This window comes from Podarcis muralis, chromosome W, assembly GCF_964188315.1.
Source record: "Podarcis muralis chromosome W, rPodMur119.hap1.1, whole genome shotgun sequence".
NCBI classification, from domain to species: Eukaryota; Metazoa; Chordata; class Lepidosauria; order Squamata; family Lacertidae; genus Podarcis; species Podarcis muralis.
In genome coordinates, this window is record NC_135674.1 from 14,299,813 (window position 1) to 14,312,498 (window position 12,686).

Consider the following 12,686-nt stretch of genomic DNA (forward strand, 5'->3'; position numbering starts at 1 on the left):
GCAAATTCTGAGGTTATTTCTTTGGGGGAGAATGTTATGTTGCCACCTTTTTTGGTGATGCAATGTATTCTTGTTTTGAGTGCCTTTTTTCTATATCTATTTGCTAGTAATCTGGAGTCCCCCCCCCTCCATATTCATAGAAACGTTGTTTAGAGTATAGAATGCTGATCATTGTTTTGTTGATTTCTAGGGAGTCTTGTTCTCTCCTTTTTTGTTCTATAAGTTTGAGGAGTTTTTTAGATCCTGTTTGTTTGTAGAGTGATGAGAGGGCTGTGATGTCTTGTTCTATTTTGCTAATTTTTGATGATCCACAAAGATCATCTTCCTGGACCTTGGTTCACCCTTTCTGCGTTTGGCCTTTGGAATGAGGACCCAAAAACACATAAGAAATGCACTTTGGGCTTCTTACCGTGCAGCAGAAAATAGGGCGTGTCCCCTACAGTTGAATTAAACACGCGATTCTGGACAAAGGCCGCACATTTCCACCCCTCAGCCCAAAAGCATTGTGGGAGTTCTGCGTCACCTTCTGGCAGAAAAAAAATCTGCAGCGCAGACCTAGTAAACTCCGTAAACAAAGGTGGTTGCAAGCTAACCACCTTTGTAGAAAATTTCAACTCTACTGCTGTGATCCAATCTTTAATCAATGCAGCAGCTTCCCCTTTGTGTTTGATCATAAAAATCCAAGAGTTCTTCGAAAAATCATCCAAAAGCAGCAAAACGTGTTTAGACCCACCCAGAGATGCCACTGGCATGGGCTCACACAAATCTGCATGAACTAGCTCAAAGGGCTTGCTAGTTTTTCTGCCCGACCTGGGATATGAGCATGTTGTTACCTTGGATTGCTTACAGGCCCTGCAGTCTAAGAACTTATCATATCCCTTAAACTTGCACCCCTCTGCACACTCTGGGGCCTTCTTGACATAGGACCAATTCGTGTGAGCAAATCTTCTGTGCCATAGATGGGAACAGCCATCATGTGGTGGCACGTTTGTGCACTGCACCTGTGTTACCTCAGGGGGGTCATCACCAGCAATAGGCATCTCAACCACGAACAGCCTATTATTGCACTCAACACTGAACAGTTGTCTCCCATCCCTGGAAAAAGAACACATGTTATTTGCAAACTGTACACAGAAACCGTCAGCTACTAAAGCAGACACGGATAAAAGGCAGTTGGCAATTTCTGGAACCACAAAAGCCTGGACCTCATGGTCTAGGAACGAACAATAGAAAGTCCTAGACTGAGTCAAAGGTCTCTTGCTGCCATCTGCCAGCGACACAAATCTTCCACTTTGCATAGACTTGCAGCTCCGAAGAAGCCCACTTGATGGCACTAGAGTGTGCGTTGCTCCCGTATCGACAATAAAAGAGAGGCTGGCTGCTTGTTTGGGTTGCTGCAACGTTGCCATGGACGCAGCCAGGTGGAACAGAGATGTTTTCTCCTTGCTTTCACCACGGCCAGGGCCTTTGGCGGCTTTCCCACGCCTCTGCGCCTGAGAACCGTCTCTTATCTGCTTTCCCTGCATTCCTTTCCGGCCGTCCCTGGACTCCTGGGCCTCTACAGGACAGTTTTTGATGAGATGGCTATTACGTCCATACCGAAAACATCTTTTGGAGACAAAGGCTTTCACAGAGTCGTTCCTAGTTGTTGGGGGTTTCCTTCGGAGGAAGGTTGCCCATGGGGTTGTAGGGTGGATGTCTTTCAGGGATATACCTTTCATATTTAGATTGAGGTCCCCTCCTAGGATTGCTTCCCCTTCAGAGAAGGAGATGAATTTATTTAGTGTCTTCTGGAAGAATTCTAGTTGTTTTGAGTTTGGAGCATATATGGAGCCAATTGTCAGTTTGATTTTGCCATCTAGTGTCCCTTTAGCGAAAATGAATCTGCCTTTCTTGTCCTTCAGGACTGTTGTGGCAGTGAAGTTCAGGTCTCTACTGAGTATTATGGCTACACCGTGAGCTTTTCCTGAGCCTCGTGCGGCCCACTGTTGACTGAAGCAGGGGTCGCTCAGGAGTTTGCTCCCTTTGGGTGGGTTGTGTATTTCTTGTAGTAAGGTGATGTGTGGTTTCATGGTGTTTATGTATGAGGTGATGCATTTTCTTTTTATGGGGTTTCCCAGCCCCCTCACATTTAGTGTAATTGCTTTTAGGCTAGCCATCTTGCTTATCTATTATGTAGGGTGATTCTTTGCCAACCCATCCAGGTTGTCCTGTGTCTCTCACTTTATGTTGTTTAACGAACCAATGGGGTTACGCTGACCTAGTGTGTGGTGGGTGGGGGATTAGTGAGATTAGGATCAGATTTGGGTTAAAGATTGGGGAATAGATTATAGAGAGTATATATGTAGTCATATAGGTGTTTGTTGGGGGTATTTTGGGCCATCTGGTGTTTAGCCGGTTGGTCCTGGGTCTCAGCTGGTGTGGATGGCCTAGTTCAGGGGCAGGCCATCCTCCCTGTCGTTTGCGATAGGAGGTGGTCAGTGAGACGGTGTTAAGCTTCTTTGTGATGCCAATGTCGGGTATAGGGGAGGGAGGAAGGGAGGGAGGCAGGGAGGGGGGAGGGGAAGGGAAGGGGAGGGAGGGAGGGAGGGACAAGACAAGACAAGACAAGACAAGATGAAAATGTTTGGTTGCAGTGGTGGTTCTAGTTATAGTATGAGGTAAAAGACCCCTGGGGAGGGGGGATTGCTAATGAAAGTGTGGGGGGGGGCGTGTGTATGTAGACTTTAGGGTTAGGAGAGTAAGAGAGACTAGAAAAGCAGACTAAATCAAAGGGGGAAAGCGGGGAGGGGGGGAGAGGAGATGAGAGATCTGAAGATGTTGGGAGGACTTCCGGTGGACCGCGATCTCACCGCAAGCAGGGTTCTTACCGTGAGGGAGAGCCCGAGCTGTTTTGAAGGTTTTGGGGCAACTCCAGGGCGCGGAGACCCCCCTTAACGCTTCTGGAGGGTGTCCAGAAGCACAGGTTCCCAGCGCGACCAGAAAGCGACCGAACCGACCGCCAGGTAGCCTCGTAAGAGGCGAAGAGAGCGACGGTGAGGTGAAGCAGGACGCGGGGAAGCCATTACGCAACCTCAAAACAGCGAAGCCCTGAGCTTGCAGGGAAAGCGGAACGCTCTCAGATTAAAGGACTCCGTGCACAAAACCATTAAAAAAGCATAACAGTAAGAACAAGGAAGTCGCGGAGAAATAAGAAGAGGTAAACGGAGTTCAGTGGAGGAGCCGAAATCAAGTAAGACGCAAAGCGACCCCAGCGCAGGAGAAAGTGAAAGTGAGTCTCGCTCTAGCGGATACATTGTTTCCCGCCAGAAACCTCCCCTAAAGTAACTTTTGAAAAATAACTATATGAATAAGGGGAAGTGCTGGGGGGCCAGAAATAAAGTATCGAAGCCAGGCGTCCTTAATGGAACTGAGGGTGCGAAGAGGAGAAAGAGCGTCTCTTTAACGCTGGTTTAACCATATGAAACACTAAATACGGAAGTGAAGCTCCAACAACAATTATAAACTCTTGAGCGTAGTGACTGAGAAAAAGGGAAAAGAGAACAACCATTTACATTTACACTGGTATTCCTGCATATAGGATTTCATACCTCCTTATTTGGTTTTTTTATTTGCCTCCTTATTTGGCTAATTGACTGGAATGGGAGACCTGGAAATGGGGGCTTATATGAGGTTTATATGAGAGACTGAACTGCTGGTAAAAGGGCATGTCGACAGACTCTTAGGAAAAACACTAGTCTATTGGAGAATTGAGGATTGAGGATACCCAGGGGCGGGGCCGTGTTTATCTGAACGTCAGTCGTCTGTTATATCTGCTCTGACCATTCACCCCACTCCTTCGCCCAGCTGCCCCTATCTCTATCCAATCCCTTCTAAATACTAAACTCCGTTAAACACCTCCAATTTGTACGCTCTCTACCTACTGCCTTTTTGAAGACCTTTATCAACTTCGATGGCATATATATTTAGTAGTTTGGACTAGTGCGGACTAATTTAATATGGACTAACTCAACTGGAGAAGTGAAGAGTTCTGGGAAGTTGGAGCACCTCGAGTGGCAAAAGAGGAAATTACATCAAGAAATCCAAAGATCTAAAGAATCCTAAAGCTGGCTTGGTTTGAAAATCTTATACGGACTGCTAGAAAATATATTCATACCAATATATTTATACAAAAGACTGGCAATTTTGACACAAAGGGGATATAAGAAAAGTAGACTGAGTGGGTTACAGAAAACATCAGAAAGTATTAGAAAGCATTAGAAATAACAATTAGTGGGAAAGCTATTGTCTGGTTGTTGAGAATTATAAAAGTATAGGATGTCTCACACAGGAAAGAAAGGAACAAATGGCGGAACCCCAGGGGAGAGGAGAGGTTCCAAACAAGAAGCAGATTTTAAGACAGACATTTTGAAGATGCTTGCGGAAATTAAACAGAGTCAAAGCAATTTAGAACAAAAATTAGAACAGGTTGACAATAAGATTGGGAAAATGGATAAAAAGATGGATGAAACTGTCAATGAAATTAAGGGTCAGATAAAGGAAGTATTTAGGAGAACGCAGCAGACAGAAGAAGGACTAAAGAAGACAAGGTTGGAATTAAAAGATATAAAAAGGGAGAAAGAAAGGTTGAAAATAGAAGTGATGGATTTAAACAAGGCTCAGGAAGAGATGAAGGATACCATAGTGATGAATGAATTGAGGCAGAGGGAGACGAATCTGAGATTTAGGGCGGTGCCAGAGGTCCAAAATGAAAATATTAAAGAAAAATTGATAATAGAGCTAGCGAAATGGATGGATTTACCAGTTGAGGAAATGTCCAAAACAGTACAGAACGCATTTAGAATGCGGGTTAAGACAACTAAAGCAAAGAAATTCATAGGTGATTGCCTGATTACATTTAAGGACAAGGAAATGAGGAATAAGATTCTTCAAAGGAATAGAGAGAAGAGGTTGTATATAGAAGGGAACTACATAGTTATCTTTAAAGATATCCCAGTCAGATTATTGAAACGTAGAGATTCCTATAGACAATTGGCCCAGACATTGAAGAAGAACAAAATTGAGTTTAGATGGGAATTTCCGGAGGGGTTATCGTTTACGTATAGAGGCAAGAGACAGAGGCTGACAAGTCAGGAAGAAACTGGGAAATTTTTGAGGAAATATAAGGAATTGAGAGTAGAGACAAACGGGGCGGAGGGAGCAGAAGGAGGAATATCAGAAGAATTTGAAGGAGGGGAGGGGGAGGGGAGAAGGGAGAGCGGATCAGACGAAGAGGTAGAGGAAGAAGAGGAGGAAGAAAAAGCGGATTTATAAAGAAAAGAAAAGTATCGGTGAAGGCAGGGCACAATGGGGTTAAAAATTTGGAACTGGAATATTAATGGAATGAACGATAAAAAAAAGAGGAACAAAATTGAACAATTTCTGAAAAAGAAAAAGTTGGACATCATCTGCTTACAAGAGACGCATATAGCTAGAAGGCATAAAAAGGTGTTAATTAATAAAAGATTCGGAAATGAATTTGAATCTTCTGATAAGGGAAAGAAAAGAGGGGTGGTATTGTACATTAAAAATAAGATAGAAGCCAAAACTTTATTCAAAGATGAAGAGGGGAGGATGATAGGGGTTCAACTAAATTGGCAAGGAGAAAAGCTGGTGGTAGTGGGGGTGTATGCTCCAAATGGCAACAAGACTGTTTTCTTTAAAGAATTAGAAGAAAAGTTATCAGAATATATGGATCAAAAGATTATCCTAATGGGTGATATGAATGGGGTGATCTCCTTAGAAATGGATAGATTGAGGCAGGGAACAAGTATAGAAGGAAAGTTACCAAAATCCTTCTTCTCAATGGTGGAAAATTGTAATTTGACAGATGTATGGCGCCTCAGACATCCATTGGATAAGCAATTTACTTTCCACTCTGAACCCCATCAGTCAATGTCACGTATAGATCAGATATGGATTTCGAGGGAGTTATGCCCAAGGGTCAATTCAATAGAAATAAAACCGAGAGTAATCTCGGATCACAATCCTATAGAGCTGGACTTGGGAACCCTAGAGTCAGGAACCTTCAGATGGAGATTAAAAGACCATCTTATGGGTGACCAAAAAATTATTGAGAGCGCACAGGCAAAATTGAGGGAATACTTCCTGGTAAACTGCGACCAGGGAACAAAAGCCAGTATAGTTTGGGATGCCAGTAAGGCAGTAATGAGAGGATATTTTATACAACAGAATGCAATTAAGAACAGAAATAGAGAAAAAGGGAAAGAAGAAATTCTACAGCAGATAATGATGAATGAACAAAAACTGGTTCGGAAACCCAACTGCCAGAAGGTAAAAGAAAGAATTAAAATTTTACAAGCCCAATTCGCCACAATAATAAATAGAGAGGTGGAGTGGAATATCAAAAGACTAAGACAGAATAACTTTGAATTCTCAAATAAATCAGGCAAATGGCTTGCCTGGCAAATCAAAAAAAGAAAGGAACAGGGTGCAATAAACAAAATAACAGTGGGGGGAGAAGAAATAACTGACCCAAAAGGAATTAGGAGGGAGTTCCTAAATTTTTATAGGAGTTTATATAATAATAAAGAGAAAATTAAATCAAGGAGGATAGAGAGCTTTTTGAAAGACAAGAGGGTACAGAAAATTTCAAAAGAAGGTAAACAACGACTAAACAATCCAATTGGGAATGAGGAGACAGAAGAAGCAATCAAAGATTTAAAAAGGGGAAAAGCACCAGGACCTGACGGATTTACGGCAGGATATTATAAAGAGATGAAATCTATTTTGGTGGGCCCCCTGACAGAGACGATGAATAATATTCTAAAGAAAGGAGAAATCCCGGAGACCTGGAAAGAGGCATATATCACACTCATACCAAAACAAGATGCAGACACAACCCAAGTTAAAAATTATAGACCAATTTCACTATTAAATACAGATTATAAAATATTTGCAGGAATCCTGGCGAGGAGATTAAAGAAATGGTTATCAGAAATTATTCATAAGGACCAGGCGGGATTTCTACCAGGCCGACAGATAAGAGACAATACAAGAAATATAATTAACATGTTAGAATACTTATCGGTGAGGAGTGATAAACAAGTCATAATGATGTTTGTGGATGCCGAGAAGGCTTTCGATAATGTGGTCTGGGATTTTATGTTGAAAAATTTGGAATATATGGAAGTGGGAAATGACTTCCTTAACGGGGTAAAAGCAATATATACTGAGCAGAAAGCCAAACTGATAATAAATAACACTGTAACAGAAGAGATAAAGATTAAAAAAGGAACAAGGCAGGGCTGCCCACTTTCCCCGTTATTATTTATAACAGTATTAGAAGTTCTTCTGGACTCAATAAGACGAAACAGAAATATAAAGGGGGTGTTAATCGGACAGAACGTATACAAGACTAAAGCGTTTGCAGATGACGTAGTAATAATGTCAGAAGAGCCAATAACTGCAATAGAACATATATTAAAGGAAATTGACCAGTTTGGAGAGATAGCAGGTTTCAAATTAAATAAGACAAAAACAAAAATTCTAAGTAAAAATGTGGACCAAAGGGTAATAGAAACAATACAGCAACAATCACAGATAGAAGTCATCAAAAAAGTTAAATACTTAGGAATCTGGATAACACCTAAAAATATAGACCTGTTCAAAAACAACTATGAGCTGATATGGAAGGGTATAAAAAAGGATTTGGAAATATGGGGAAGGTTGAGATTGTCATTCTGGGGAAGAATTAACACAATCAAGATGAATGTCCTACCAAGGCTGATGTTCTTATTTCAAACCATACCTATAATTAAGGGAAGCCGAATCTTTAAAGAATGGCAAAGAGTACTATCAAGATATATCTGGCAGGGCAAAAAACCTAGAATCAAGTTTAAATTATTAACAGATATAAAGGAAAGAGGAGGTTTTGCCCTGCCAGATTTGAAGCTATACTATGAAGCTTCATGTCTTTGCTGGATAAAGGATTGGGTGAAGTTGGCAAATAAGGAGCTACTCGATTTGGAGGGCTCCGATAATAGATTCGGCTGGCATGCCTACCTATGGCGGAATAAAAGGAAAGTACACAAGGGGTTTGAAAACCACATCTTTAGAGGGCCACTAATTGAAATATGGGAAAGGTATAAAAGCCTGTTAGAACCGAAAACACCACACTGGTTGTCGCCCCTGGAAGTGGGGAGTATAAAGACGATTAATATGAGAAGTAACTGGGCAACGTATAGTCAACTAGTAATTAGAGAAGATGGGAAATGGAAACTAAAACCGTACGAACAAGTAAAGGAATATGTATTTGACTGGTTGAAGTATCATCAGGTAAATGAGATGTTTAGAAAAGATGTTAGAGAAAGAGGCTATATAGATAAAGACTCCAAATTCCAGACAGAGATAATAAATAACGAAGTGAAAATTATATCAAAGATGTATAGGATGTTGCTTGACTGGAATTTGGGGGATGAGGTAGCCAAACCGGTGATGACGCGATGGGTAAGGGATATAGGCCATACCATACAATTCGAGGATTGGGAGAAACTTTGGAAGGACGGGCTAAATTTTACAGCTTCTATATTGATAAAGGAAAATGTCATGAAGATGTTTTATAGGTGGTACTTAACACCTATAAAATTATCGAAGATGTATAAAGTGGACAACAAGTGTTGGAAATGCAAAGACAAAGAGGGCACCTTCTACCACATGTGGTGGGAGTGTGGAAAAGTGAAACAGTTTTGGGAAAAAATCTATACCGAATTAAAGAGGATTCTAAAATATACTTTCACAAAGAAATCAGAGATTTTCCTATTAGGACTGCTGGGACAGGAGATAAAAAAAGAAGATCGCAGATTAGTATACTATGCGGTCGCAGCAGCAAGGGTAGTCTTAGCCCAGAGGTGGAAACAGCAGGAAATACCAACGACAGAAGAGTGGAGATTAAAGCTACTAGACTACGCGGAATTAGACAACATGACAGGGAAAATTAGGTATGCAAAAGACCAAAAGTTCATTAAGGATTGGAGAAAATATGTAGATTATCTGGAGCATATCAGTGAGGGACAAACAACGCTAAGGGGATTTAGAGATGTGCTGTGATAAAACATGAACTATTGTATATAGTAAGTAGGAGATAAAGAAATGAATAATGACAATAAAACTTAAGGAATGCGTAATTTAATGGATAACTTCGAATGATTCTCGGATAAGCTGAAGGAAGTGCCAAAAGCGATAGCCAAGAGATCGGTTTGAAGTGAAATTTAGAAATTGATGTATTTCTTTTCTATTTGTGTTTCTTTGTAGGAATGAGTGTTTGTATCTGTAATTCTATGTTAGTTTTGTGTGTCTTTGATTTTTCTTTATGGAATTATATAATAAAAAAGTATCTGAAAAAAAAAAAAAGAGAGAGATCTGAAGATGTTGAAGTTGTGATGCCTGGCAGTAGTATTTGTATATCAAATGCCAAAGGTAAAAGTAGTGTAGAAATGAAAATGTATAGAGAGCCCTTTTGAAAGGTGCAAATTTAATATAATAATGTGTATGTGTTCTTTTAAAAAGGAGGGGGGAAAGGGAAAGAGAGAAGGAAGGGGGGGAGGAAAGGAAAAGGAAGGAAAAGAGAAAGGGAGGGGGGAAGGGCACCAGTGGCAATAGCACTGATATAGGGGGGAGTATTTTTATTTTATTTTATTTTAATTTTTAGAGAGGATGGTAATAGTTGCAGGACAATGGGGGGAAGGTAAGGCTCCCTCTTCAAAAACAGACAAACTAAGAAACTAAAGGGGGACAAAAAGGAAGAGAGGAATAATAATAGTGATAGTAATAATAATAAAAATGATATTTTTTTAAAAAAAAGTAATAATAATGATGAAAAATAGTAATTTTTAAAAAAAGTGTTTCCCCCTTTTTCAAAAAATAGAAATGAGGGTAGAGAATGGTGTAAAAATAAAACGAAATACAGAAAATAGGGAAAATATGTTAGAGAGGGGTGGCTTGTCTGGTAAAAATAAAGTAAAAAATATTGGGAAGGAAGGAAAGAGGACAACAGCAACAACAACAACAACAACAAAATGTCCCCTCCCCTTTTTGGGGGATGGAAAATGTGCTTTTAGGTAATATATGGATGTATTTTAAAAATGGTGGTAATAATAATTTAGCGAAAGGGCTGAAGACTTAGGGAAGGGGGGAAGGAAAAAGGGGGGGTTAAAAAAGGGGGTTTAAAATATATGAAAGGGGGAGTTTGTGTATTAAAAAAAGAGGATAGAGTTAATGGTAATAATATAATATATATTAAAAAGTTGACAATATGTTTTTTTTAAAAAAATTATAGGAGAAAAAAATAGTAAAAAAACACACGCACACAAATAGGAAGTAAAAAATAAAAAATTGAAAAAAGCGAGGTCTTTTCCCAACGGGCTTCCCTCTGGGCTTCAGCCTGCTTTTGGCGTGCTAGTCGAGGTTGGGAGAGGAGGAGAGGTTCGGGTCAGGCTCAGCCACGTGTGTTTTCGCGGCTTCCCTTGCCCTCCCGGTGCTCTTCCTACCTCTCCTCCTTTCCCTTCTCAGCAGCAGCAGCTTTGGTGATAGCAGCAGCAGGTCAGGGCTCCGTGTTTGTTTTTGGTTTTTTCCCCTCTCTCCTCTCTCTTTACCGGCTTTGGTCTCAGGTTGTCCCTGGGCAGTCGGCCAGGTGGCTGAGCGTCCTCGCTTTCGTTCCCGGCTCAGCCTGGGGGGAGGGGTCGCGGCTCCCTCAGTTGCTGCGCCTGGCTCACCCAATTCCTTGTCGGTTCTGGCAGCAGCAGCAGCAGTCCCAGCAGTCCGGGGCCAGCCAGGTAGCCCAATTGGTTCTGGCTGGCTTCAGGAGCTGCTTGCTTCCGTGGCTTCCGCCATGATGCCCTTCCCAGACTGTTAAACTATGCTGAAAATGGCTGCTTAAGCAGGGCTCTCCACTTCAACACAACTATTGGCAGCCGGAATAAACCACACTTCCCAGGATTCCTTGGGAGAAAGCCATGACTGACTGCAGTGGTATGATAACGCTGTATAGTGTGGATGGGGCCTCCGTGTAACTTTAAAGACATATCACATGTTTCTTCTTAGTCTTACACCGCTCTGCTCTTGCATGCAGGGCAAGGAAGGTCCAGAATCTGAACAAACCCATTTTCTATTATGTTACATTATGTTATTGTTATTTATTGTTTGTAAGCTGGAGATTCATTTCAACAAAAAAAGCATAGAAATACAATCAATCAAGTTTGTAGAGATAAGAAGCTTGCCTTTTTTTAACGGATAGAATTAAACTCAAGAGTCTTCGAAGGAGATTGTGTGTCCCCTGCTTCTGACGATGGATCAACTCCAGCTGGAGCTGGGAGATCTGCACCTTGGCTTCCACTATCTCCTTCCTGACCCTGACCTGCAACACAAAGGAGCAGAAGAGACAGGAGAACATATGGGGAAGGAGAGCCCACAAGACCTTTCCTGGGAGGATGCAAGAGATGTGCTTTTGGAGGCTCCCAAATGCTAAGAATGAGTCTCCCAGGAAACACCCTGAAGGACTGGTCTACTGGCAAGGCTATGAGGAGCAGGGGGTGGGGGGAGGCACAAGTCTTGGGCATTTTAGTTCAGGAAAAAGCATGCATGACAAAAGTGCATAAAATGGAGAGCAGAAAAGATTTTCTCAGAAAATTCAAGACAGACAAAAGAAAGGACATCTTCACACAGCAGAGCTCTCTCCCACAAGATGGAATGAAGGCCACCAAGTTGGATGGCTTTAGCAGCAGATTTGACAAAACAATGGAGCTACCAGCCACAAGGGCTAGGGTCTCCCTCCACAGTTGGAGGCAGCATGCTGTTCCTGGGAATTGCAAGTGGGGTGAGGGCAGATCCTGCTTGTAGGATTCCCTTTTGGGACATCTGGTTGTGAGAATAAGACGGGCTTTTGGCCTGATCTAGCCAGGCAAAACACTCAAGGAGGGTGCAAAGTAGGACTGGTGAGGGTGCGTGGCTTGGAAGGAGTTTTGAGGGCCAGACACATAGGCCTGGAAGGTGGCCTTTGGTCCAGCGGCCTGGAGTCCCCCCACCCCTGATTTAGCAAAACCCATTGTCATTGAAGCTGGGATGCCAAGGCACAGAGAGGCTTCACAACAAGAGACACCTGCAGAAGGCATGGGGCTTTAACCTGCTAAAAGTATGAAATGGTGACCTGGAAAAGTATGAGGGGAAGAAGGAAGTGCTCATGTAATCAGGACACCCAAGGACAATGCCTCACCTGGTCCCACCCCCGATCCAGTGGTGGAATGTGCTAGAGAGAAAAGCAGAGACAAGGAGAGGAGAGTTAACACCACCAGAAGCAAGAACAGCAAGAGGGGAGAAATTTTTATCAAAAGAGGCAATGGCATTCTGGGGTTAAGAGCACTCTGCTTATTCTGTGGTCCAAGGGCTGATTATATCACTGAAAATCTCAGCGGCCTCAGGGTAAGATGCATGTAAGATCCCTTAATGGCAGGGTTTGCATGCTGATGCCCAAGCAAGAACAGGCCACAGCAAACCTTGATTTGCATGCTCTCCCCTTACATCTCCTCCTCTCATGCGGTCAGGAACCCTGACACTTATGCCTAGCCATGGTTTGCTGTGTTGCCTGGTACAACGAGCTGCAGTTAACATCAACTATGGTTAATATCAAACAC